The 27,995-nt window shown below is 44.5% G+C and overlaps 1 protein-coding gene and 1 long non-coding RNA gene across 2 annotated transcripts in view; one reads left to right on the top strand and one right to left on the bottom strand.

The window, feature by feature from the left end:
- The window catches only part of LOC149122137 (uncharacterized), a 320,316-nt gene that overhangs the window by 188,647 nt on the left and 103,674 nt on the right, over positions 1 to 27,995 (bottom strand). The window lies entirely within an intron of this gene.
- Positions 1 to 27,995, top strand: part of LOC149122138 (beta-microseminoprotein-like) — a 449,968-nt gene that overhangs the window by 368,688 nt on the left and 53,285 nt on the right. The gene's annotated exons all lie outside the window — the stretch shown is intronic.

The raw sequence follows: 27,995 nt of genomic DNA, 5'->3' as shown, positions 1-27,995 counted from the left end.
GCCTGTTGCTCCAGGACTATTTGTTAAAAATCTTACCTTTATCGCGTCTTGGCCTTTTCACTGAGATCAAGTGTAAAAAGTCTACCTTTCTGCTGTCGACTTGCTCTTCACTTTTGTCAAAATAAGTTGAACATCTTTGCTTTATTTCTTAGTTCCCTATTCTCTTCTCATCGTCTATCCACGTACCCATCTACATACACCACACAGTTTTCTTACTTTAGCTGTTTCTTGAAGCCAGATTTATTTATTTATTTATTTGTTTGTTTGTTTTTTTTTTTTGAAAGATTTATTTGAGAGGCAGAGTTTCAGACAGAGAGGTCCTCCATCTGCTGGTTCACTCCCCAAATGGCCTCAACGGGTGGAGCTGGGCTGATCAGAAGGCAGAAGCCAGGAGCTTCCTCTGGGTCTCCCATGTGGGTGTAGGGACCCAAACACCTGGGATATCTTCTACTGCTTTCCTAGGTCATCAGCAGGGAGCTGGGTCAGAAGTGGAGCAGCTGAGACTCGAACTGGTGCCCATACGGGATGTGGGCACTGCATCCTGAACCAGGCTGCATTAGGAAGCTGGACTGGAGGTGCAGGTGGCAGAACGCAAGCCTGCCCTCTTATATGGGGTGGCTGTGTCCCTAGTGTGCCTTAACCCACTGTGCGATAAACGTGCCCTGGATTATGAAATCCTCTGTGTGGTTGACCTCTCTGCTCTGGTCGGAAAAGGTGTAGATGCTGCCTGGTTACTGCTACATAAGGGGTAGAGGTGCACATTCCCTGCTCAGCCTCCATTGAGATCCAAAATTGGTGAATTCTTTGTTACTTGTGCTTGGACATGGAAGTTCCAGCTCCTCCCTGGGTCCTAACGGACACCACGATGTGGGGCAGGGGGAGGGGGGTTGCTCATTACCCCTGATGGGTAGTCATAAAAGTCTGGTTTCCCACCACGATGCCTCTGACGCTGCCCTGGCAGTTATGGATGGAGAGGGCTGATTTTCATCCTTCCCTTCTCTGTGAGCGCCCTAGTTGGAGACAAGCCTCACTTGAGTGCCACAAAGGTGGACGTCTAAGCTTGCCTCTTGGTTTTTGTTGGTGCAGGTGAGGGTGGGCCATGGTCCTTTCTCTGTAATTTTTGCCGTAGTGAAACAGTTATTACCCAGTTTTCTGTCTTGCAAGACTGCATGTTTCCTAGTACTTTGGATACAGAGAATAGTACTCTGCTGGAGGGGCTGCTCTGTGCCCCTTGGTGTTGCCCAGTTGTGTGCTTCTTCAGCTCCGAGTCCAGGATATAAAAGAGAAATAGAAAACCTGGGGGGTTCATCTGACATGTGTTCCTCACAGCCTAAGGTCCAGCCAGTCTCCTTCCATCTCTCCACCTTCCAGAGTCTTCTATTTTCCCTATGTGATATCCAGGGCTCCAAGTTGTCATTGGGGGGCGGGAAGGCACATCTGCTCTGCCATGTAGAAGCCGAAGTCCTGGCTCAAGTCGTTTTATTCCAGATCCATTACACAGAAATAAACCACATTGAAATTATAGCTTCTGTATAATTTGCTTGTCTTCCCAGATCTGCCAGTGACTTGCATCTGCATTCTCTCTCTCTCTCTCTCTCTCTCTCTCTCTGTGTGTGTGTGTGTGTGTGTGTGTCTCAATTTCCTTGCAGTATGGGAGACGTCTCTCGCAGGAGCTAAAGCCACAGCTCATATTGAATAATAGATTCTATTCAGTTCTGCTTCCCTGGGAGCATTGGAACACATTAATTATATGTACTCTCTCTTATCCATAGCTTCATCCTGTTAACTAGATTTTCCCATTGGCTTTTAAAATTGTGTTCAAGCTCTTCCATTAAGTACAAGTCAAATCCTAGCCACAAATTCCTTCTAGCAATTGCGGTGTCTCCCTGCTTCGTTCGTTGAACTTCTCAAAATGTTCTCATTTATTCATCCCCCATTCATTCCTCAACTACTCCAGTGTGGTTTTGGTTCCCATAATTTCACATCCAGTTAACTCTGCTGAAGAGAGATATTTCTTAGTGCCCTCTTTCTTCTATTAAATGTTAAAAATGTAGATTTTCCATCTGCTGGTTCACTTTCCTAAATATCTACAACAGCCAGGGCTGGGGCTGGGTCAGGCCAAGTCCAGGATCCAGGGACTCCCTCTGGGTCTCCCTTGCGGGGGGTAGCAGGGGCTCAAGTACATGACCCATCATGTGCCACATCCCAGGGTGTGGGTGTGTGTTAGCAGGGAGCTGGGTGGGACGTGGAATCGTCAGATTTGCAGCAGGCACTCGGATACGGCACACAGGAGCCTGAAGAAGTGCCTTGACCCGCCCATCGAACGCCCACCTGCTCTGCTTCTCAAACTCTCAGCAACATCTTTGGTATAATGGTCACTCGTGGTTCTCGAAGCACTCTTCCCTTGGCTTCCACACGACAGCATTTTCCTGGCGTTTCCTCTACTTCTCTGGACACGTCTTCTCTGTTTATTCTCTGAACTCCTTCTTTCTACGCAGCAAGCGGACGTTGGCGTTCTCAGAATTCAATCACAGGCTCTCATTTCTCAACTCACTCAGATTTTTCTTCCTGGACATTCTCTTACACAACATGACTTTTGGTTATCATCAATAGGCAGACAGCATACATCTCTCCTCTGAGTTTCAGACTTGCAATACATATCTCCTCTTAGAAGCCTGCAAGTCCCTGCAAACCAATCTGTCCAGAACTGAGATCAAAATCTCCTGAGAGCAGACCTCCACCCTCTTCTCCATCACATACCCTTCCCCTGCTCTCTGAGTCAGTGAATGGCCGCATCACCCACTGAATTACAAGAGGAGGAATCTGTGTGGGGATCTGATTCGAGGTCCTCCTCTCCATTGTCTCCCGTGGTCAACACATCAGCACACGGCTGACTTTATCTTCTAAATAACTTACCGTCCTGTTGCCTTGTCTCTCGTCCAAGCACACTGACTCGAGAACATCCCCCTCTCCTACCATGGACATTGGCATAGCTGCCTCAGCCTCCCCTGCACCTGCCCTTGCTCCTCGCCAAGCTGGCTGCCACTCTGCAGCCAAAATTTTTTTTTTTTTTTTTCAGAATTCAGATCTCTCTCTCTCCCCTCTTTCCCTCTCTTTCTGCCTTGCCAATATTCTTAAAAAAGAGGCAGTTCCTTTTGTATTTGGCTCTAAATTCCCAGTCTCATTTTGTACAGTTTCACTGCAGTTTCTGCTTCAGCCACTCTGGCCTTTCAGTGACCATGATGCCCCGTGATACTCCTGCTCCAGGGCAGGGTTCTCTGTGAGACCCGAGTCTCAAACCGGTGCCCATATGGGATGCTGGCACTGCAGGTGGCAACTTTACCTGCTATGCCACAGCTCCAGCCCCCATTGAATCCATTTTATAAACCTCTTGGGGCCGGCACTGTGGTGCAATGGGTTAAGTCTCTGCCTGAGGCGCTGGCATCCCATATGGGTGCCAGTTTGAGTCCTGGCTGCTCCACTTCCGGTCCAGCTCTCTGCTGTGTCCTGGGAAAGCAGAAGATGACCCAGGTGCCTTGGCCCCTGCACCCGTGTGGGAGACCTGGAAGAAGCTCCTGGCTCCTGGCTTCAGATCAGTACAGCTCTGGCTATTGTGGCCATTTGAGGAGTTAACCAGAGGATGGAAGACCTTCCTCTCTGTCTCTTCATCTCACTGTCTGTAACTCTAACTCTCAAATAAATAAATAAATCTTGTAAAATAAAAACCTGTTATATTTGTCAGTTGTCTATTCCTAGAATTCTAGTGGCCTGAATTCTTCATTGTGGTCACGCAGATCACCAAAACTCTGTTCATCTTTTCCTCCCACTCTTTTTTTTTTTTCTTTTCTTTTCTCTCTGTTATCATTCTCTGCTTCATCCAACGAATTTTACATTTTGGTTGTTAATTTTTTTTTCAGTTCCAAAACTCCTATTTGATTCTTCCTACACATTCTTATTTGCTAGCCTTCTGATTTGTCATTTTTTTTTTTTCAAGAGTGTTTACTATTGCTTGTTGGGCCATTCGCACAATAGCTGTGCCACTGTCTCTACCAAGTCATTTTAACATCTGTGTTATCTTGGCGTCTGTGCCTGTTAATAATAGTCTTTTCCCACTCAGGTTGAGAGTTTCCTGATTCTCCAGTGCTGCATAATCCAGGATTGTTTCCTGAATATTACAAATATTATATTTTGTACTCTGGGTCGTTTTTAAAGGCGGATAACCAGGCTGCATTTCTACCACAAGCTTCAACTCATTTTCTTTGGACTGTGATTCAGATTTAGCCCACATGTGTGCCACCTTGTGGTCAGTCTGAGACTTGGGCAATGATTCGTTGGTTGATTTAGTTCTAAATCTCTTGTACACTCAGCAGAATCAGATCCCTTCATGGCCAGCTTGAAGGTGAGTCCATGAGTTGTTGAATAATTTTATGGAGTTTCTTTTCTTCCTATTTGCTCAATTCATGGTCTGTCAGATACAGTATATACATTTTTAAATTCATTTATTTTATTTATTTGTGAGAGAGGGAGGGAGAGAGAGAGGAGAGAAACAGGCAGACACAGAGAAAAAGCTCCCGTCTGCTGCTTCACTCCCCAAATGTCCACAGCAGCCAGGGCTGTGCCAGCCTGAAGCTGGGGCTGGGAACCCCATCCAGGTCAGCCGCATCGGTGGCAGGGACCCAGCTGCTTTGAGCCACCGCCCACTCCCTTCAGGATGGACATCAGCGAGGAACTGGCATTGCAGTAGAACTTGCACTCAGACCCAGGCACTCTGACTAGGGGTGTGGACATCCCAAGCAGCATCTTCACCTTTGTACCAATAGTGCACTTCCGTTTTGCATTTTTAAAACTTTTTAAAATTTTGAGCTAATTTAAAGCCCACTAAAGAGGCAAAAATCACATAGGAATTTTACATGTGTGCCTCACACAGCTTTTCCCAGCAACACCTTATATCCCTGAGCGTATTTTCGAAGTCAGGAAATTGGCAGTGGTACAATACTATTGGTTAAACTGTGGCACTTGTTTGGTTTTCATCAGTTTTTGTTGTTGCTGCTGCTGGTATGTAATACTGTGGGGTTTCTCCACAGGTGTAAATCAGTGTTGAGACCTCCACAATCAAGACACAAAACTCTCCATCACTGCAAAGGAACTCGTTCAATCAACCTCTGTATAATGACACCTTCCCCCTGACCCTAACTCTGGCAACCACTGGTCTGTTCTCCATCATTAAAATTTTGTCATTTCAAGTTTGTTCTAAAATTGGAATCGCACAGTAGATCCATTAGTTTTGAACAGAACCCAGTTTTTGGCCCCATGCGTTTTGTTGTTGTATGGCATTCAGACACCTAGCCAACATGCCTTTGCTGGAACAAAACTGTGAAATGCTGTCCCTCCCCTCCAGTTCTTTGAACAAATGCAAACATTTTTTTTTTTTATTTGACAGAGTTAGACAGTGAGAGAGACAGAGAGAAAGGTCTTCCTTCCGTTGGTTCACCCCCCAAATGGCCACCACGGCCGGCACACTGTGCCGATCCGAAGCCAGGAGCCAGGTGCTTCCTCCCGGTCTCCCATGCAGGTGCAGGGGCCCAAGCACTTGGGCCATCCTCCGCAGCCCTCCTGGATCATAGCAGAGAGCTGGACTGGAAGAGGAGCAACTGGGACTAGAACCCGGCGCCCATATGGAATGCTGGCACTGTAGGCAGAGGATTAACCAAGTGAGCCATGGTGCTGGCCAGCAAATGCATACATTTTAAAAAGAGGCATTATACATACATTTAAATAATGTATACATTATGCATGCATTTAAAAAGAGCCAGGGTGGCATGGGGTGGTATGACTCCTTCAGTTAGGAAAACTCAACTCTGAATTTCAGATCTTCTGAAATGAGATGCTGTAGTTGTGAGAGAGGCTGGGGGCTGATAACAGGAGGTCAAAGGAACTTTACATTCATTGATTATCTGTGTGTGCCAGCACTGATCTGGCCCTTGAGGACTAGCAGACTGGACTTTACAGTGTGTTGTAAGAAACACAGAAGGCTAGCATTGTGGCACCGGGGTTTAAACCACCTTCTGCAGTGCCAGTATCCCATAAGGGCACCGGTTCGAGTCCCGGCTGCTTCACCTCCTATCCAGCTCCCTGCTAGTGTGCCTGGAAAGGCAGAGGGGATGGCCCAAACGCTTGCACCCCTGCACCCATGTGGGAGACCCTGAAGAAGCCCCTGGCTCCTGGCTTCAGCCTGGCTCAGCCCTGGCTGTCTTGGCTGTTTAGGGAGTGAACCAGCAGATGGACTCTCTCTCTCTGTCGTTCCCCCTCTATCTGTAATTCTGAGTTTCAAATAAATAAGTAAATCTTTTTTTAAAAAAATTATTTGAGTTATACAGATTTTGTGTATTTCCTAGATACAGATTTAGGAACGTAGTGACACTGCGCCCCCTACCTTCCTCTTGCCTGTGCTCCAACCCTTCCTTCTCACATTCCCACTCTTAATTTTTACAAAGATCTATTTTCAGTTTACTTAATTATTAAACAAAGAAACATTGGTATCTTTTAAATGTTTTTAAAAGATTTATTTGTTTACTTGAAGGCCAGAAGGCCAGAGTTACAGAGAAGGAGAGAGAGAGTTTTACATCCACTGGTTCACTCCCCAGATGGCCGCAACAGCCAGAGCTGCCCCAGTGTGTAGCAAGGAACCAGGAGCTTCTTCTGGGTCTCCCACGTGGGCGCAGGGGCACAAGGATTTGGACCACAGCAGAGAGCTGGATCGGAAGTGGAGCAGCTGGGACTTCAACTGGCGCCCATTTGGGATGCTGGTACTGCAGGCAGTGGCTTTACCCACTACACCATAGCACCGGCTCCATAATGTTTTTTTTTTTTTTTAATTAGGAAACAAAAAGAATTCAGAAGGAGCAAATCAGGGCTATTTTCCACTGAACCTCTCACAAAATCGCCTTCTTTGATGAGAGGCATGAGTAGGAGCTTTGTCGTCGTGGAAGATTCTCTTGTAAAGCTTCCTGGGCATTTTTCTGCTAAGCTTTTGGGTGACTTTCTCGAAACAGCCTCGTAAGAAGCAGATGTCACCCCGCTTTATTCCCCAAAAAGTCAACAGCACAGTGCCTTGAGCACCTCCAATACTGTTGCCATGATCTTTGCTTTTGATCAGTCCACTTGTTTTTCTGTTTTTAATATTTACTTTTTAGCCTTCTTTCTATAGGAAGTAATGTTCCATTGGTGCAGAATTACTTTGAGTTATATAATGTATTCAAGTGTCTATGTATTTTAAATATCATATTTATGTTCTTAGATTTAATCTTTTCAACATTTTTCCATGTTCACTTCGTATGTAGAGATCATACACATGCCTACTATTTTTCTTGAAAACAAGGATCACATGATGTAGGATTCATAACAGTTGTCACAAGTGAGGAAATAATGGTCTATTATTTCTTTTTTTAAAAAGATTTATTTATTTACTTGAAATACGGAGAGGCAAAGAGAGAGAGAGAGAGAGAGAGAAATCTTCTATCTGCAGGTTTACTCCCCAGATGGCCACAATGGCTGAAGCTGTGCCGATCCAAAGCCAGGAGCCAGGAGCTTCCTCCAGGTCTCCCATTGGGTGCAGGGGCCCAAGGACTTAAGCCATCTTCTGCTGCTTTCCCAGGACATAGCAGAGAGCTGGATCAGAAGTGGAGCAGCTGGGACTCAGACCAGCTGGCACTGCAGGTGGCGGGTTTAACTGCTGCACCACAGCTCCAGCCCCAATAATGGTATATTATTAAATTGTAGAGGTTGAATTCAATGGAGATAATATTTATAACTATGGACCAAACAATATGATACCCACACAGTTTTAATTGTTTCTTTCTCCTATGTGTGTGTGTGTGTGTGTGTGTGTGTGTGTGTGTGTATTAACCTCTACATAGGAGAGGAAACGTGATATTTGTCTTTCTGCATCTGCATTATTTCCTTAACATAATGATCTCCAGTTCCACCCAGAAGTCGGCATATGAAAGAGACTCTTGCACTCCCATGTTAATTGCAGATCAGTTCACAATAGCAAAGAAATGGACTCAACCAAGATGTCCATCAGCTGATGACTGGAAATAGAAAACGTGGTCATATGCAAGGTGGACTGTTAGATGCAGAACACAGTGGTTTCTTTGGCTTTGACTGGACCACGTCCACCTCTTGGTAGCCACTTCTCTAGCTGTGCTTTGTCTTCAGAGTCCTTCAGGTAAAGCCAGGTTTCATCTCCTGTTATAACTCTTCAAAGAAATGCTTCAGAATCTTGGTGTCACTTATTTAAAGTTTCCACTGAAAGTTCTGCTTTTGTCTGCAGCCGAGTTGGATGCCACATTCTGGCACCTGTTGAGTGGAAAGTTTGCTGCACTTTCTTTTTGGGGCCAGAGCTGTTTAAGCTGAACGAGTTGAGGTGTCTGCAGTGGTGGCTGCTGGTTCTGCTGTCAGTTGTGAGTCTTCGTCAAGTAGGGCTTGAATAAGTTTAATTGCTTCCTTGCAGATTGATGTGTGTAGTCTTCTGCTGCGGGCTTATCTTCAACATCCTCTTGTCCCTTTTTGAAATAATTTAACATTTGTAAATTGCTAATTCCACTGGAGCATTGTCTTAATTTCACCATTCTCCCCAACCTCCATAAACTTGGCATTTGTTCTTGCCTCAATTTTAGCAGAATCCATGCTGCTCTGATTCGGTGCCTGATTCAAATGATGTTTGATCTTTCCTAGGGCCTCAAACTAGGTTGTACTCAGGCACAGTATAATAAGTTAGTATGAATTTATTTTGGTGCAAATAAATTTTGCAGCTTAGGCACAGTTTTTTTTTAGAAACTTACTTTCCATGAAAATTTTGAAGACCCCTTGAATATCTCACTAGAGACCACTGGGCAGTTACTTAAGTCCGTGCCTCAGTCGGCTTCCCTTGAATTGCATCACTGGTAGTCCCTATGGAGTGTGTGCTGGCTGGGGGTCCTCCTTGCTGGTTCTGCTGCTCACTGCCTATACGGACTGCTTTCTCCAAGTTCATGGCCCTGGGGGTGCATAGCACAGAAAAGAAACAGAACAGGAGAGCTGCCTCTAGCTGTTCCTGCCTCCTAGGCTTGCCTCTCTCTGAGGTGGTAAGGGGCACATACTCCAGCCTCATGAGGACAGTTGTGCTTCATTTCTGGGCATGGGGCCTTTCTTTACCCTTCTCCCTCTGGTGTGAGACTCCCTTCTCTTGGAGTCTGAAAATCCCAGGCAGCCAAGATGTTCTCAACTCACTCTAACTAATGCTGTATCAGCCATGTGATGCCCCTGTGGAGATGCAGGCTGCAGGCGTGCCTCTTTATTTTCCCCTCAGTGACAATAAGGTGTAGCTTGTAAATCTCTCAAGTTGATTTTTCACTTTTGATTGCAACCCAGGGCTGATGAAAATTTTCTGCATGTTTATGACCCATCAGTCCTTCTAATGGAGAGAAAGGCATTCGACCCCTGTGCTCAAGTCAGCAGCCTACTCAACGTCCTATGCATGACAGAATTTTGTTATGCATTTTAAATGATATGGAGCTCATATACACCCTAGATAAAACTTGATGTCTCTGGTTAAGTCTTCCTGTTTAAATTTATCTGTCTTCCCAGAGCTGGCTCCACTGAACCCTGAAGCTTGAGGAAAGCAGCAGAGCACTTTCCCTGGGAAAGCAGGGGTGATGCCCTAGCGTTCACCTTCCCCTGACCTAACTCTGGACCTGCCCCATGGTGTCCAGCAGCTGTCTGCCGTGGGCATCACTCCTGATGGTCACACACTTGGGACATCTGTACCTGTGCAGCCACTCAGCCACTCCAGCCACTCTCCAGGGCTGGAGAGTGTAAATTCTGTGAATACAGGTACGGGCACAGCTAGTCTGCTGCTGCCTCTCTCATAGTCACATCGGTGTTGAGCACATGATGAACCCTCAGTATTTCCCAAAAATGAATGATTGTAATGAGTAGTGGAGATTTTGTCTACACAACTACCACACGCTGTAGCAAATATTTAAATATAACTAAGTAAGATAAATTTATAAATAACTATATAAAGAAATAAGCAGTTTAAATTAAGAAACTTCTGGGGCTGGTGTTGTGGTATGGTGTATTAAGCCATTGCCTGCAATGCTGGCATCATATATGGATGCCAGTTCAAGTCCTGGATGCTCTGTTTCCCATCTGGTTTCCTCTTTGTTTTTTTTAATTTATTGTATTTATTTGAGAGGTAGAGTTACAGTGAGAGGGAGAGATATCCGCGGGTTCACTCCCCAAATGGTCGCAACCGCCGGAGCTGCGCCCATCTGAAGCCAGGAGCTTCTTCCCGGTCTCCCACGTAGGTGCAGGGGCCCAAGCACTTGGGCCATCTTCTACTGCTTTCCCAGGCCATCGCAGAGAGCTGGTTTGGAAGAGGAGCAGCCGGGACTAGAACTGGTGCCCATATGGGATGCTGGCGCCAGAGGTGGAGGAGTAATCTACTGGGCCACAGCACTGGCCCCTAGTTTCCTGTTAATATGCCTGGGATAGAGTGGAAGACGTCCCAAGTCCTTGGGCCACTGCACCCATATAGGAGACCCAGATATTATTCCAGACTCCTGGCTTTGGTCTGGCCCAGTCTAAACCATTTACCTTCATGTGTAATTAAATTTGAAACAGAATAGCTAAATGGAGTCCAGAAATATCCTACTGGCAAATTAGAGGGTGGACTCATTTACCCAGATAAGGATTCTTAACATTACAAAGGGGAAAAAAGGTCCCTTGAAGTAGCACTTACTTAAGTGTTTGTTTACACATCATTACTTGCTTAACAGAGGACGAAACTAAAAGTTCAGTTGTTCCAAGCTATTGCTGATTAAACAGCAATCAGAAATGAAGATAAAGTGTAAGATTGTAATAACAAATGGACACTTATACATCCATTATAAAAAATCTCATTTTATATAACCCAAAGGGAAAATTCCAGAATCTCCAGGTCTCTGCAGGACACCCAGCCTCTTATTCAAACCACATTTAGCTCACACAAGTAACTGCGTAGCTCTGAGCACCTGGGAAGTACGAGGAAGAGACAAGGGATTCTCATTCTTGGATTCTTGGCTCCACATTGCTGTGTCATTAATTCTCCCACTCTTTTGGCCAGCGGAGTCAGAAGGGAGGAGAAATGCCAGGAACTTCAGCAGTCCGTGTAAAGGATCCCAATCACAGGAATCTTGATTCTGTGAACGGGAAAATGGGGTGACTGGGCAGGCCCATTGCTAAGGCCCCATCCAAGCCACTCTGTGTTTTCTCTTGCAATTCTGTGGCAGCAGCAGTTTTCCCTCTGTATGTCAGTAAAAGAAACCTGGCTTCCAAAAAGGAAAGGCAATTTATTCAAGTTTGCTAAGCACGCAAATGAAGGTCCAACTCCATTGGGCTCCCAAGCCTATGACTTCCCCCTTACACATTCTGCCTCTGCAGACATAGCCCAAGGTGACAGGTGATGAAGATGTTACAGGCCTAGGTCTCTTAATCTTTATTCCAGTTTCTTGACCCTACAGAGATAAGGACTCAAGTGTCATAAAGAGCCATATATACAGTGCCCCAGTGAGAGCAGGATTCCTTTAACAGAGAGAGTGCGTGCATTCACAGGTGAGTGTGGTTACTCCACACAGATACCTGTCATGCAGAGAGCTGCCTATGAGGAGAGAGGGCGGGAGGAGTTCAGAGAGGACACGGGCACAGTCAAAGGCCTAACAGCAGCCCTCTCAGTATCAGTGTCTTTCCCGAGATCGGGCTGGTGGAGTTTAGCTTGAGTGAGGCTCTCTGAGAGTTCGCTGGCACCTCCACATGTAGGTTAACTTCCACCTGGTCATCATAGTGTCTTCTTCCTGGTTCTGGATGGGACACAGGTGCATCCTGAGAAAGTGGGGTACAAGATTGACAGGGAAGGGATGGAGTTACAGTGCAGGGCTGGCAGAAAGCCCCACTCACATATTTCTCCATAATCTTCCTGCCTAGTTCCCCCAAATCACAAATAGAAAACGAGCAGATCCGCCTCTGTAAACATGATTTGAGGGCTCAGACTAGGTAGTAACAAATCCATGATTTGGATTAAAAAGTTCTTAGGTGCTTTAACCCTGTTCCTTCTATATTCACAGACAGAATTGGTATTGGTCCTACTAGTTAATTATCAGGATTATCCTTAGAGGTCTGACTTAAGGTTCAGATGAAGCAGAGAGAAGTCAGACTTAAGCAGCCTGTGTTCACCCCAAGCCCAAGATGGAACTGGGTACCGTTGATTGCTAGAATTTCCTACTACCCTGAACTCAGATTTTAGCTTTAGGAGATCACAAGTTGTAAAATCTATTCAAATGAATAGATTTCAAAATAATTACTGCCTGATGAATACTGAGATATTCATCATTTAAGCTCAGTCTTATCACATACTTCACCTGACATTAACCAGGCACACCATAAGTATGCCTGAAATTAATACAGTTGGTCTCTAGGCAACTCCAGTCTTTCCCCCACAACCCCATGGGTTCCATGAAACCATCAGTCACGTACTTAGCACTCTCTGACTTTTTAAATAATTAAAACCCTTACAGTCAGGTTTGTTGCATTTGTATTTATTTCCCTCACTCTCTTGAGGGATTTCTTTGGGTAGCTTTAAAAAAGATATTTTATTTATTTGTTTATTTGAAATTCAGTGTGACAGAGATAGGAGAGACAGACAGAAAAAGGGGTCTGATTAACTCCCCAAATGGCCACAGCCACCAGGTTTGAGCCAGGCCGAAACCAGGGGTGAGGAACTCCGCCTGGGTCTTTCACGTGGGTGGCAGGGACTGAAGTACTTGGGACATCTTCACAGCTTTTCCAGGCACATTAGCGGGGAGCTAGATCAGAAGCAGGCCAGCCAGGTTGGAACCAGAACTCCAATATGGGATGTGACATCGCAAGCCGTGGCTTCACCCTTGGTGCCATTATTTATCTTTTTTGAAGTTTATATAAGGGTTCAGCATTTATTGAATGATTTCTATGTGGCAAATAAATTCTCAGAAAGTATTTACTGATTTTAATATTTGAATGCAAAATGATATATTTGGTGACAGCAGGATTTAAGCATAATTGCAAACCACTCGTACCTTCATTCAGTCATTCAGCAAATGTTTGTGTTCGCTGTTTGTGTCACACTAGGAATGCAAATACAGAGGTGATTGGCAAGCTTTCTGTCCCTTATAAACCTTCTAATAGGGTGTGAGAAAATGAGAAATTATTGATTATAAGAGAAGAAAATAGAAAGTGCATTGCTGTTGGCAAAGTCTAGGGAAGAATACACAAAGACAGAACCGAACATGAATGGCAGAAGGAGGTGCGAGAATGGAGAGGCTTTGCATGGGAATTGTGTGAAAAGTGACTTGGAATCAGCCAGGTGGACCAAGAAGAAAGGAAGGTCAAAGCACAAGCTTCTGAGACTTGATATTCCAGGGGCCAAGGAGAGTCTCAAGTATGACTGAGTGACACCTGGAAACGAATCAGGAGACGGAGGTGGAAAGTGCGCCTTTCCCTGTGCCTCTGTCTGTGCCCACATGCGCTGAGCACACAGGGCCTGAGCAGCAGGGAACTGTGATATGCAGCACGGCCCTGGCGGAGCAGCAGAGCTGAGAGGTGCTGGCTCCTGTGTGAAGGACAGCACTGCTCTGCAAGGTGAGGCCGAGCTTGCAGGAAGCCAACCCCGGTAGCTGGCCTGAGAGACAGGCCAGAGGGGGCAGTGCAGAACCCCAAGGCATCTGCCATCCATGGCTCACAGTGTGACTCGGGGACTAGATTCTCCTTGATTGCCACCATGATCAGGAGGCCCAACTGAGATGAAGAGGAAACTGGGATGAGGCCTCATCCAGTGCAGCCCAATGGCCAAAGAAAACGGAGACAAATCTAACAGCTGTGGCCTTGTTCCTGTGCAACCTGCAGGCCCCGTGGGGTCCTGAGGACCTGCATAGAAACCGAAGCTCGCTTCCTTTTTGAGACACAGGCACTGGGGTTGGACATTTGAAGGGACAAAGGCTAGACTTTGGGGATGAATAAATCTGGCCCAGAACATGGCTCCAGAAAAAAGAAACCTGAGCTATTTTTAGCAGAACGTCTAGTCTCAGTTTTCCAAGCTGCATACCAACCCCTATTGACCTCTGACCTGTTCCCACATTCATTTTCCTTTCCTGACCTGGAGTGTCTGACCTCTGGAAGAGAGTAGATAATGGAACTCTAGGAGGCTCCAGGCCAGTTCAGCAAAGGCCAGATGAAAAAAAAGTCCATGGAAGATCAGTTGAAGGGATATGAGGGCAGCCAGGACAAAGCGGAGAGGGAGCTATGAAGAGTAGGTTCCATGTCAGAGGAAGATCAGGCAGGACACAGTTATAAAATATTTTAGGCTTTTGAGAGCCACATTCTATCTGCATCGCTTATTGTTATTTTGGTTTGCTTTTAAAAAGATTTTTATTATTTATTTATTTGAAAGGCAGAGTTAGAAAGAATCTTGCATTTGCTGGCTCATCCCCCAAATGGCTGCCAAGGCCCAAGGCTGGGCCAGGCCAAAGGCAGGATCCTGGATGCCATTCAGGTCTTCCCCGTGGGTGCAGGGGCCCGAGCACTTGGGCCATCTTCCACTGCTTTCCCACGTGCATTAGCAGGGAGCTGGGTTGGAAGTGGAGCAGCAAAGCTTGAGCTGGCACCCACATGGGATGCTGTGGCCGTAGGTGGCAGCTTACCCCGCTATGCCACAACTGTGGCCCCCAGATGTACATTTAAAGCCTGTGTTGTGTGCTGCATTAAATGAGACCACAGCAGGCCCTGTCTAGGGAATGTACCAGAAGAGCAGTCGGACCAGGTTTGATTGTGCTTTCCCCCAAGTGTTCATGTGTTAGGAGCTTAGCTCCCAGGGTACGATGGAATTTTAACAGGTGAGGCTACATGGAAGGGCCTGGGGATGCTGGATTTCTGGAGTGAGTCTTTGTGAGAATGAGTTGTCATTAAAGCCTGACATGACCTCTGACTCTCTCTCAGGCTTCCTGTCTCCTGATGTGGTTTCTCCCTCTGCCAAGCATCCCTGAATTGTGATGCCATCTGCCACGAGACTCCCTGAAGCAAAGCCAGTGCTGTCACCGCCCCCTGGAACCTCAGAACCGTGAGTGCTTCTCTGTTCTCTGTAAGGTTCCTCAACCTCAGTGGTTCAGTATAGCAATGAGAAATGGGCTAATAGACAACTGAATGTTGTTAAGAATTTGGAAAGTTAAGGACCATGTATGTCACAGTCAGTTTGCTTTGTGATCATCAGAATTCGGATCAACGTAACTGCAGTTTTGTTCACATGGTCAAGAACCGAATCCACAGGGGGATAGTAGGTTCCTGTTGCCCCACGGGTTTCCTTCCTTGCTCCTTCCCTGACCCTCTTCACGTTTCCCCACCCTGGGCCCCTTCTGTTCTTCCCCTTTTAAGCTCAGTTGTGTCTCCCTGGGACATCTTCCTGCTGCATTTGTTCAAGGCCAAGGTGATGGGAACCAACTGAAAGCTTTCCTCTTACCTATTTCTCCATCAAAGGCTGTCAGTCACTTTGCTTGACAGCTGATGCTGCAGGTAGAAAGCCCTGACTTCCCTTCCTCCTAGGTCAGCGGCACAAAAGCAGAGCCTCCTAACATCTGGAAATGGGAAAACTTTTCAAAAATGACTCAGCAGTTGCCGTAGGTGAGGGATTGCCTGGTAATGATGCCTGGGGGAGTGACAGAGCAGATGTACCACACCTCCCCTAAGTCTCCTAACAAAGGATCCCGTTGCCTTCTCTCTGAGAGGGAAGAAGTGGAATAAGGAGGGAAACGGAACTCTGGCCCTTGCTGATACCATGGAGTGGGGCTCACGGAGTCCAAATCCTCTTGGAAGCCTGTATTTTCTCTCTTTATTCCAACTGTCATTTCACAGTTGGCTTTCTGGGTAAAGAATGGTTCTGCACATCTGCAAGACAATCTCTCTGCATATCTGTGCAGGAATCTTCTTCATCTGCAGCCTTGTGTACTCATGAGCTCATTTGATCCTTACAGCTGTCATACGTAATCTTTGCCATGATGATAAAAATCATTTAATTCTTACTCTGTTCCACCGAGTATCCTAAGGGTTTTAGGCTGCCTAACTTGATCCATACAAACCCTAGGATGGAGATATCTGATTGTTCCCATTTTGCAGATGCACAAGCTTAAAAGCTGGATAGTTTATCTCCCTTAGACAAAGATGGTCAACTTTTCCAGGTTGCGTAGCTTTTTGATTACAGAGCTGGCATCAAGTGAGGTGTGCTCTTAGCATCTCCCCAGTGTTTGTGTTAGGATGTTAGGTTGTTACACACTTATCTCGCTGAGCAGTGTTTCTGAAACTATAGCTTTTTTAAGAAAAGATTTATTATTTATTTGAAGGGCAGAGTGATAGGATATTAAAGAGAAAGAGAGAGGGAGAGAGAGAGAGAGAGAGAGATAAAGACATGTCTTCCATCTGCTGATTCACTCCCCAAATTGCCACAACACCCAAGGCTGGGCCAGGCTAAAACTAGGAGCCTGGAACTCCATCTGTGTCTCCCACATGGATGAAAGGGGCTCAAGGACTTGGGCCATTCTCCACTGCCACCCCAGGCACATTAGCAGGAGCTAGAGTGGAAGCAGAGCAGCAGCGTTCTAACCGGCACTCTAATATAGGATGCAGGTGTCAAAGGCTTAACCCTCTGTGCCTTACCGCCACCTCCATTGTTTCTCAGACTTCAATGTGTGCAGATTCACCTGTGAAGCTTGTTAAATGCAGATTCATGCAGTAGGTCTGGGGTGAGGCCCATGAACTTGCATTTCAGTAGCTCCTGGGTGATATTGATGCCATGGACCCAGGCTTGACACTTCATATACTTTAGCTTTTAGGACATCACTTGGAGGTGCAACCCTCGTCTCATCAGTGTCCATTTTGAGATTAAAGACCACTTTCAATAGAAGTTTTGTGTCACTGCCTCATCTTGGTAGCTCTGAACATGCTGCAAGCTACTGCTTTGAGTGAGCAGGTGAGCTGACCATGTGAAGGCAGAGAGCAATCCATGAGCCAGGTCCTGGAGAACCTCAGAGAAGCCACATCATAGGGCCTCTAAATGCCTTTTTCTGAGAGCTGGGGAAAGCGTTGGCTGCAGAGGAAAGTCCACTCGGTGTGAGAGATGCACCAGGGGAGAGAGACCTACGCCTTGTTCCAAAGGATGCATGCTTTCCCCTCGGGTTATCAAAGCATTGCACTTCCTTTACAGATCATGTGCAAGGTATATAAAATAACGGAAGAGCTTCTCAACTCACCAAATGCTCAGAATCTAGCAAGAACCACTGTTTACAACTTTTAGGTATCTACAATGAGTTTTTAAGTGAGATGAAGACATCAACTGGGAGATAAAACAGTTGAGATCTCTGTGTGCTTTTAGATTCATGTCCTGGGATTTGTTTAAAATTCCATCAGCAACATCTTCCTGTGTTGTTAAAGATTCTTTGTAAACGTCATTTTTGATGGGGCCATAGTTTTTCAATCATTTATCCCCATTGTAATTTCTTTAACTATTCCCACATCGCTGTCCTTTCTAGTTACTTTCTGAGGTTTCACTGTTAAGATCAATGTTGAAATACATCTCTGTTTATGAGTTTTGTGATTTCCTTTCAGTAAGTCCTCAGCAGTGAAGTTAGGGGAGCAGTGGTTCCAGACATGTTTGAGAATTACTCCCTGCTGCCAACTTGCCTTCTAGAACAGCTCTTCTCTGGAAAGGACATTTATGGGCATCTTCTCCAACATGTGGTCCTGGGTCCTGAGGCAGAACCCATGCTCTGGGCCTTCCTCCTCAGGGAACTTCAAAGGGTGTCAGTTTACAGTTCCTGGCATCAGCCCCCTGGTTATTGCAGGCACTGAGGAGTGACCCAGTGATTGCCAGCTCTCTTTCTCTCTCTCTCTCTCTCCCTCTCCCTCTCTCTCTCTCTCTCACACACACACACACACACACACACACACACACACACAAGTAAGGTGTGTTCCCTGTGTCGTGTTGTACTGACTTGAGTTTCTTGCTCATGTCTGAAGCAATTCTAGTCCCACATTATGTACCAGGATTTCACAAGATTATAATGGAGCTCGACAATTCTGATCACCTGTTGGTGTCTTAGCCATTGTAGCATAGGAATGCAACACATTACTCGTGTGTGTGTGTGTGATGATGCCAGTATAGCTAAACCTACTGCACTGCCAGTTGTACAGCACAATTGTGTACATTATATACAATTTTTAACATTCTATTTGAGAGAGGGGGAGCTATCTCCTCCTTTCTTTCATTCCTCAAATGTGTGCAACATCAAGGCTGGGCCGAGTCAAAGGAAAGAGCTGGGAACTCAGTCTGGCTCTCCCATGTAGGTGGCAGGGACCCAACCAGTTGAGCCATCACCCGTTGCTTCTAAGGGTGCACATTTAAAAGAAGCTGGAATCAGGAGTAGAGATGGGACTTGAACCCAGACACTGTGATATGGGATGTGGGCATTCCCAGGGACATCCTCTTTTAAAGACTTGCTTTTATTCTCCAAGAGCATTTTTCAAATGATTCATTGCATTATACAGGCACTGCTTATTCCCCCTCCCTCCATCTTTTCCTTCCTTGGCTTACATTTTTACTTAGTTATTTATTCTTTTTTTTTTCTGATTTTTAAGTTTTTTAATACACAGAGAATAGATTTCATGTGTTTCCTAGGTACAATTATAAGAAATGAAACGCAGTTTCAAGTGACATCTGATATGCTGTGCTAACCACCTGTCCCTACAGTGCATAATACTGATAATGAAAATTTGCGACCATGTTACTGATTTATGTACTATGTCATACACTGTTTTAGAGTGTACTCCTTTGACTTACAAAGGAATCTTTAAAATAGCATGCTGTGTTGGGCTTGTTGCAGCTTCATACATCTTGTGGTTACCACGTCTCTTTACTGCATCAAAAGATCACTTTATGTGGTTGGCCTATCCCATCCACATTCATGTGATTACCCTCTGTGATGACAGCAAAATGAAGAAATGCCTGATAATGCATTGCTCAGCGTATATCCCCATCATTAAGCAACACATGATTGTACTATATTCTGATGGAGATTGCCTTTGTCCTGTGTTTCTGTACAGAGCCCCAGTGACCATGCAAGGGGCAGATGTGTGATGCATTATTAATTAGGCCTATTCCCCTAAGCAGTGGTGGGAGTGGACTGTTGAGAAAGGGAGGAGGGCAGTATGTGGCAGAGCTGGTTAAGCCTCTGCCTGTAGTGCTGGCATCCCAGATGCATGTTGGTCTGAGTTCCACATGCTCCACTTCTGATCCAGCTCCCTGCTAACACACCTAGAAAAGCAACAGAGGATGGCCCAAGTGCCTGGGCTGCTGTCCCCCACGTGGAAGATCTGGATGGGGTTACAGGCTCCCGGCTTCGACCTGGCCCAGCACCAGCTGTTGTGGTCATTTGGGGAGTGAGCTAGCAGGTGAAAAGTCACTCTCTCTCTCCCTCCCTCTCCTGTTTCTGCTCCCTCTCCTTCTCTCTCTGTAACTGTCTTTAGAATAAATAAACTACTGACTTTCCAGTGAATAAGACCCAAGTTGAGGATCCTACATCAATGAATATGTTTTCCATAAAACCAAGCATAGTGGAAGTTCTGGGTTTTGGCTTCTAGATGACAGACACATCGGAGTTTCTAGATTGCATTTTATTTCACCTATAACCTGTTCTCAGAGACTGATTCAGCTCTAGCTCAGAAGGCTCGTGATGTGCTCCTCTGCTGCGTCCTACCATTGTTCCCTGCTTCCTTCCAGAGTCAGGGCAGTCCTTCCCCAGGGGCAGGCTCACCTCTGGCGTTTGGCTGTTTGCTGTTCTATTGCCTGGGATGCTTCTTCTCCCCATACAGACAGAGTCCTTCAAAATGTTCTTGGAGCAGTGGAATGCAAGAAAAGTTAATGTTGGTGCATAGAGTTTTTGGAGCCCATGCATAATTTTACCATAAATAGGTACTTGCTCTGAAATTGTTGAATATTCCTTGTACTTGCACTTGAATGGCTCCTTTTCCCATTGTCATCAACTCTCTGCTCAAATACTTCTCTGTGAGAGAACCTTTCCCAGGTGATTACTTTAAAATAATGTCCAGTCTCTCTTGCACTGCTTTATTTTTCCTGTTGTTCCTACATTCTGACGTGGTGGGTATTTATTTGCTTATTAACCATGCCCTAGTCTGTGTGGTTCACAGCTGTAACTCCAGCACCTGGATGAACTGGCATGTAGCAGATTCCCAGAAGACATATATGGAATTGGAGAATTTTAATGTGAATTTGTTTTATTTTTAGTTTCTTTGTTATGAAAGACTACTCGTATGCATGCATCCAAATTCATTATCAATTTAGAACACATTTTAGTAGGATCTATTATATGCATAGAACTGTTCCTTTTTTCCAAAGCTGCTTTGCCTATTTTGCCTATTTAGGTTCTTTGCATTTCTGTATGATTTTACAACAAACTGGCCATGTTTTCCAGAAAAAAGAAAAAAAGTTCTGCTAGATTTGGTTAGGGATTGTTTGAATCCTTTGATCATTTTTGGTAAAATGGCATCTGGACAATATTGAGTCTCCCAATCCATAAACATGGAGTGGCTCTTAGTTTATTCATGTCTTTCTTAGGTTCCTTTGGTCATGTTTTTAGTTTTCCATGTCAGCCCTCCAACTTCTGTGGATTCTGCAGTTGTGACTTGAATCAATTAAGGCCTGAAAATATTTGCCAAAACAAAATTGCACTGTATTGAACATGTCCAGTGTTTTTCCTTTATATTATTCCCTAAACAGCATGGTCCAAGAACTGTTTACATAGCATTTACATCGTATTGGGTAATATAAGATCTAGAAGTGACAAAGTATACAAGAGGACGTGCATACGTTGTATGCAAAGACTATGCCCTTGTACTGAAGGACTTCAGCAGCCACGGTTTTAGTATTCTCGGGAAGTCCTGGAAACAATGCCCCACAGTTACTAAAGGATGTCTGTATAGGAATGTATTTATTTTTCTCATATATTTTTTTCAGTGCTGTCGTGAACAGAATCGTTTTCTTAATTTCACACTTGGATTATTCATTGTTCACATATGTAGTTAACCTTGATTTTTATATACTGATTTGGAACTCAGAGACCTTGCTGATCTCTATTTTTAGTTCTGGTCACTTTGTGTTTCTTAAAACATTCCATATATGAGATTGTACATGCAAATAAAGACAGCCTTACATCTGTTTTCCACTGTGAATAGAGCTTATTTCAGTGTGATAGTACTGGATATAATTTCTAGAACAATGTAGAATGAGAGTGGCAAGAGCTGAAATCTATGCATTGCTGTGGATCCTAGGGAGACCACATTCAGTCTCCCATCCTTGAGTATGATATGGGGAGTAGGGTTTCCATAGAAGCCACTTGTCATGTTGAAGACATTGGAAACTATTTTTAACTGCATGACAGTGAAAGCATACATAGAGATTAGTGGGATACTAAGCCTAATATCTAACATAATTGATCTGTCATTGCTCATACCACCACTCTACCATCACAAAGGTTTCAACTTAGTGATACCCAGTGTTTCTGCCACTGGCATTTTGGATGGGTATTCTTTGTTAGTGACTGTCCTGTGCTTTGTAGGGAGTTTAGCACCACCCTGGTATTCTAAAGACTAAATGTTGATGGTGCACACCTATTAAAGTTGTGGTAGTTGTTCTAGCTGGGATCCAGTGCCAGTGGATTTTCTTAGTTACCTTTTCCTCTGAAAATGTGCATATTTTATAGTTACTCTTAAAGTGGTAGGATTCTGTGTTGATATTATTTTTCTCTCATAAATTTAAAAATGTGTTGACACTGTCTTCTGAACTCCATCGTGGTCATCAAATCAGTATTCTCCATATGCACTGTGTTATTTTTCTCTGAATGTCTTTAAAATTTTCCCTTTTTTTTGTTTCAGCATGTTAGCTGGTATTCCTAGGAGTGTGTGTGTGTGTGTGTGTGTGTGAGAGAGAGAGAGAGAGAGAAGGGAGAGAGAGGGGGAGAGTTTAAATTGTATTGGTTTAAATGTGCTTATTAATTCTGTAAATGCATGATGTCATTCCCCACAGAAGTGGAATGAAGTCTCCATCTGAAAACAAAAACAAAACTAGTGCATGTATGAAGTCTGATAATGCCAAACACACACCAGTGGAGTTTGAATTTATTACTCATCTAATGCAACTCTCTGGAGAGAGTAGGGCAGGTTTCCCAAGCAGATATGAAATGACGTGAAAGAGCAAGGCAAGGGATTGGCTTGGGTATTTTACTGTGTGGAGGGATTAAGGCCATGATGAATGATCCTGCATGGATTGAACACTCCCTGGTGCAAAAAGAGAGCACACGTGGACTTTCCTGTTTGCTCGTCCAGATGTAGGACACAGAAGAAAGATGACTTAAAAATAGGTATCAATCACACATCACAGACGGAATTAAACAATTCATTAGATGTCAGTAAAACTTGAAACATTTAGAAAACTTCATCTCCAACATTTTTTTTTATTTGAACTTCCCCTCCCTGTTGTCTCTCTTCTCTCTCTCCTGTGTGTGTGTGTGTGTGTGTACACTTCTGCCTCCACCTCTCCCTCCTGTAAATCTCCCCCCATCCCTGATATTTGATAGCTGCAATTACCCTGTCTTCAGGGTCACTTAGTCCTCCTCATCTCTATTCTGATGTAAACACACAGTGTGTCCCTAATGGTAGATACTGCATTTTTATTGTAGAATGCCCTCTCAGATTCTTTGTGTAGTTTCCATTTTCTGATTACATTTCATAACTTTTACTTGTATGAGCACATTTTCCTTTATCTATGAAATATAACTATCATAGCTAATTGGGTACCTTTGTTTACTAATTTCAGTATCGAAATCATCTTGGGATCTGAAAGTTTCAGCTGATTGTTTTGTCTCTTGAGAATAGGTCACTGTTCACTGGTCTTTGTTGCATTTTGTTTTCACGGTATCCTGTACTAATATGGAGATGCTGGATTTTAGATTTTCCCCTGAGGAATATTAACTAGGTTGTACCTCAGTTGATAACTGTGTTTCTTTGTTTGTTGACTCCAATAAGAGTTCAGTTCCTTTCTTTCTTCTTTTTTTGTTTGAGAGGTAGAGTTACAGACAGTGAGAGAGACAGAGAGAAAGGTCTTCCTTCCGTTGTTTCACCCCCAAAATGGCCGCAACGGCCAGTGCTGCGCCAATCCGAAGCCAGGATCCAGGTGCTTTTTCCTGGTCTCCCATGTGGGTGCAAGGACTCAAGCACTTGGACCATCCTCCACTGACCTCCCGGGCCACAGCAGAGAGCTGGACTGAAAGAAGAGCAACCGGGACTAGAACCCGGCACCCCCGGCATATGGGATGCTGGCACTGCAGGCCGAGGATTAACCAAGTGAGCCACGGTGCCAGCCCCAACAGTTCAGTTTCTAAAAATTTCTATCGGTATGGCTTTGAGTCTGTTCTCTACCTCTGGGGTTGAGAGTTTGGTTCATGCAACATTTAAACTGCTTCTTTTTAGCTTTTTGTTTGAAAAAGTGCTCCCTCTTCTGGCTTTCTTTTTGGTGGAGGGAGAGGGTAGGTTTTCCTAATCAAGTCGTAGTGGCTGTGGTTACTCCAGTCTGTCCTGGGCTTTGTAGGACAGAAACATCCTCTTAACTGTTAAGAGTTTTAGCTGCCCACACAACTTTGCCCTTCCCTCTGGTTGTATTATTTTGTTTCCCAAATTTTGAAGTCCCTTCCAGATACGGCGCATTTCTCTTCATTCTCCGGTGCCTTTGTGTGATTTTGTTTCTGTGTTTTTCCCATTAAGCTTCAAGGAAGGCAGACTTGTTATCTGCAGGCTGCGTGACTCCAGCAGTAGCTTATATGGCCATCACAGAATCAGTAAAATTACCTCTTGCCACCATTTTTGTTATATGGTCAGTGTTTTTCTCAAAGATTTTAAGGAATTCTTCATGTATTTTGGATATGTCTGTTTGTTCACTAGAGGAGGGTGCTTTGAAAAGTTCATGGAAAATGGCGTTAAAAATTAAATATAGGGGTGGGTATTTCTAGCACCTAAGAGAGCCACATCCCGTGTCAGAGTGCCTGGGCTTGAGTCCTGGCTCCTGATTCCAGCTTCCCGCTGAGGCAGATCCTAGGAGGCAGCAGGCGACAGTTGAAGCAGTTGGGTCCCTGCCGCACACACGTGAGATCTGTGTTGAATTCTTGGCTCCCAACTTGGGCATGATGGGAGCTCACTATGTGTGCGTCTCTCTCTCTCTCTCTCTCTCTCTCTCTGCCACGCAAATGATTTTTTTTTAAAAAAAGGCAAGTTATTTTCACACAAATGGTTTATGGAAAATGAATTATATAAAAAGCGAGGCATGGATTTCAAAATAAATTTATCTTTTAATTGCAAAATACATTTCAAAACCGAAATACATTTATCTTTTAATTCCATTTTCTATAAACTTTTTGTGGTTACTGTGTTTGTTGTGTGATATTTCCTTACACTCTGAGGCTTCTACCTATTACTCTTTACTCTGTCCAAAGCTTATTGATTTATGTTGTGTCTTAAAAATACTTTTGCTTCTTTCATGTCTTGAAGATGTTTCCCTGTTTTCTAGTTGTTATAATATTAATAACAGGCCTTTTGAGGCTTAGTTGGCATATGAGAAAATGTCCCTGTTGATAGGGCAGCATTTGACCAGGTTCGACATGTGTGCACCTGTGAAACCAACTACCCCAGTCACGGTCTTGAACATGTCAGCACCTCCGGGGGCTTCCTGAGTTCCTCGTTAACCTTCCCAGACACACTCAACTACTTACACCGTCTGTCACCATTTATCTCTAGCACTGATCTATTTTCTGTCACTGTTAGCTTATGCATTTAGCATTTGTTACATGTCCTGTAAATGGAATAATACAGTAGGTGGAGATTTTCTGGAGGGTAGGGATGTTTTGGGCTCCATCCCTGCAGCATAATTATTTTGGATTTATCTAAGCTTTATAACTGTTTCGGTAATTCATTTTATTGCATGTATTTTCTTACATGGTATTCCATTACATGGATATCTATATACTTCTTATCTTTTAGCTTATGAGTGGACATTTGGATTGTTCCTATTTTCTGGCTATTTCAAGCCAAGCTTCTATGAATGCTTTCATTAATAAAGCATATGTTTCCAATACTGTTAGGGGAAGATTTGGCCTAGTGGATCAGATACCTATATGCCATGTCAGAATGACTGGGTCCTGAATCCAGTTTCCTACTAACGCACACTCTGGGTGGGAGCAAGTTGTGGCTCATGTAATGCTAGATCATGTGGCAAATGTATATGAATATGTAACTTTTTAAGAAACTGCCAATGTTTCTTCCACTTATTTTGGACTTTAGTTTCTCTTCTTTTTTAAAAGCATGTATTTATTTGTTTATTTTTATTTATTTTGAAATCAGTTACAGAGAGAGAGGTAGAGACAGAGAGAGAGAGATCTTCCATTTGCTGGTTCACTCCCCAGATGGCTACAATGGCCCACATTGGGCCAGGCAGAAGCCAGGAGCCAGGAGCCTCATCTGGATCTCTCATATGGGTGGCAAGAGCCCAAACACTTGGTCCATCTTCCACTGCTTTTCCCAGGCCATAAACAGGGAGCTGGATTGGAAGTGGATCAGCTAGGTCATATATGCTCATATAGGATGCTGGCATTGCCAGTGGTGGCTTTACTCACTCTACCACAACCCCAGCCCCTTCTTATTCTAGTTTCCAAAAGTAGAAATTGAAGTCATTGGTTTGAGCTCTTTCAAAGATTTATTTATTTATTTATTTATTTTTGAAAGAGTTACACAGAGAGAGAAGGAGAGACAGAGAGAGAGAGAGGTCTTCCATCTGCTGGTTCACTCCCCAATTGGCTGCAATGGCTGTGGCTGTGCTGATCTGAAGTCAGGAGCCAGGAGCTTCTACAGGTCTCCCATGTGGGTGTAGGGACCCAAAGCCTTGGGCTGTCTTCCACTGCTTTCCCAGGCCATTAGCAGAGAGCTGGATTGGAATTGGAACAGCCGGGACTCGAACCGGTGCTCATATGGGATGCTGGCACTGCAGGCGGCAGCTTTACCTGCTACGCCACAATGCCAGCCCCTCTTTCTTCATTTCTAATGTAAATGTTTAGTGCTACAATTTTCCCTGTAAGCACTGTAAGCATTGGCAATATCCTATCCTTTCTTTTTTTGTTTGTTTGTTTTGTTTTTAAAGATTTATTTGAAAGAGTTACAGAAAGAGAGAGAGAGAGAGAGAGAGAGAGAGAGAAAGAAAGAGATCTTCCATCCACTGGTTCACTCCCCAGATGGCTGCAACAGCCAGGGCTAGGTCAAGCTGAAGCCAGGAGCCAGAAGCTTCATCTGGGTCTCCCACAGGTTGCAGGGGCCTAGCTTGAACTTTAACTGGCACCTATATGGGATGCTGGCACTGCAGGCAGAGGCCTGACCCACTATACCATGACAGTAGCTCCTGCAATGCCCCATACATTCTGATTTATCAAATTCTCATCTCATTAAGTTTGGAGTGATCTCTAATTTCCCTTTGAATTTCCATTCCACCCATTCACTACTTAGAGGGAAATTAGACCTTCATTTTCAGCTATGTGGGGATTTTATTTTTTATTATTGTTTTCAAATATAATTTCGTTGTGTTCAGAGAACACATTTTGCATGACTTTGGTCATTTTAATTGTCTTAAGACTAGTTTTGTGGCCAAGAGTGTGTCCCATCTTGGTAAAGGTTCCATGTGCCTGGAAACAAATCACGCATTGCTGTTGCGGGCTGGAGTGTCAGACAGATGCACCTAGGGCAGACTCTTGGTGTGGCTGCCCTGGTCTTCCACACTCAGTTTCTTCCAGCTGTTCCATCCATTGTCAACAGAAGGGTACGGAGGCTCTGACTACACTTGTGGATTTGCCTGTCTTTACATTTACATTGGCTTTTGTGCTTCACATCTTTTGGATTACTTTTATTAGGTGTGTAAGTATTTAGCTTTATATTTATATATATATACACACACACACATATATATATATACTCATATATATACATATATATATACTTATATATACTTGATGAATTGACCCCTGAAACATATTGAAGTTTATTTATCTCTTATAAAATTCTTTTCTGTGAAATCTACCCAATATTAATATAGCTGGCTTCCTTTTATTTCTTCTATTTAGCAAAGTGATACAAAGGAGAAAATCTTAAGAAAGAGCACCAGGTTTGTGAAATCTCCATTCCAGGAGAGGGCAAAGGACTGTCACCAAAGGCAGGTGGCTTTCAATGGAGACGGATGTCTGCAGGTCACCCTGCACATGGCTGACCAGGGGAGGATGGTTCAAGGACATAGGCACCAGGAAAGTCTCTAGGTGTGCGTTCCCATTAGTAACACTGTTTAGGGCATGCGCCTGGACAGGTGGATGCCTTCACATCTCTGAGTACACTGCGGTCCACCCAGGAAGCCAGGGCAGAGCAGGGAGCACAGGACAGGCTTGACCTGGACAGGGGCCTTCCCATCCACTTTGCCTGCCCTGTAGCAACCTTGCCTGTAAGCTCATCATCAGGCTCACATCTTCCCCCAGATAAGGAGCAGAAGAAGCAGGTGAAGAGTCCAAAATATGGCCTTATGGTTCCCAGGAACAAGAGGACCAGCCTCGAGCACTGGAGAACAGGAGCAGGCTCAGGACTGGCCCATGGCTGTGGCTCCCCAGCCTGGAGAGATGAGTCATCAGCACAGTAGCCACTTGTCACCCTCTATCTCATCAGCTTCTGGCCTCAGTGTGATTCTGCAAAAAGCACCCTGTGGGGACCAGCGATTCTGAGCCCTTGGGGTCCTGCCACTGACACAGCCATGGTTC

Source organism: Oryctolagus cuniculus, chromosome 15 (assembly GCF_051225735.1).
Source record: "Oryctolagus cuniculus isolate XC-2025 breed Fujian yellow rabbit chromosome 15, ASM5122573v1, whole genome shotgun sequence".
Classification (NCBI taxonomy): Eukaryota; Metazoa; Chordata; class Mammalia; order Lagomorpha; family Leporidae; genus Oryctolagus; species Oryctolagus cuniculus.
This window is presented reverse-complemented; position numbering and strand designations above follow the sequence as displayed.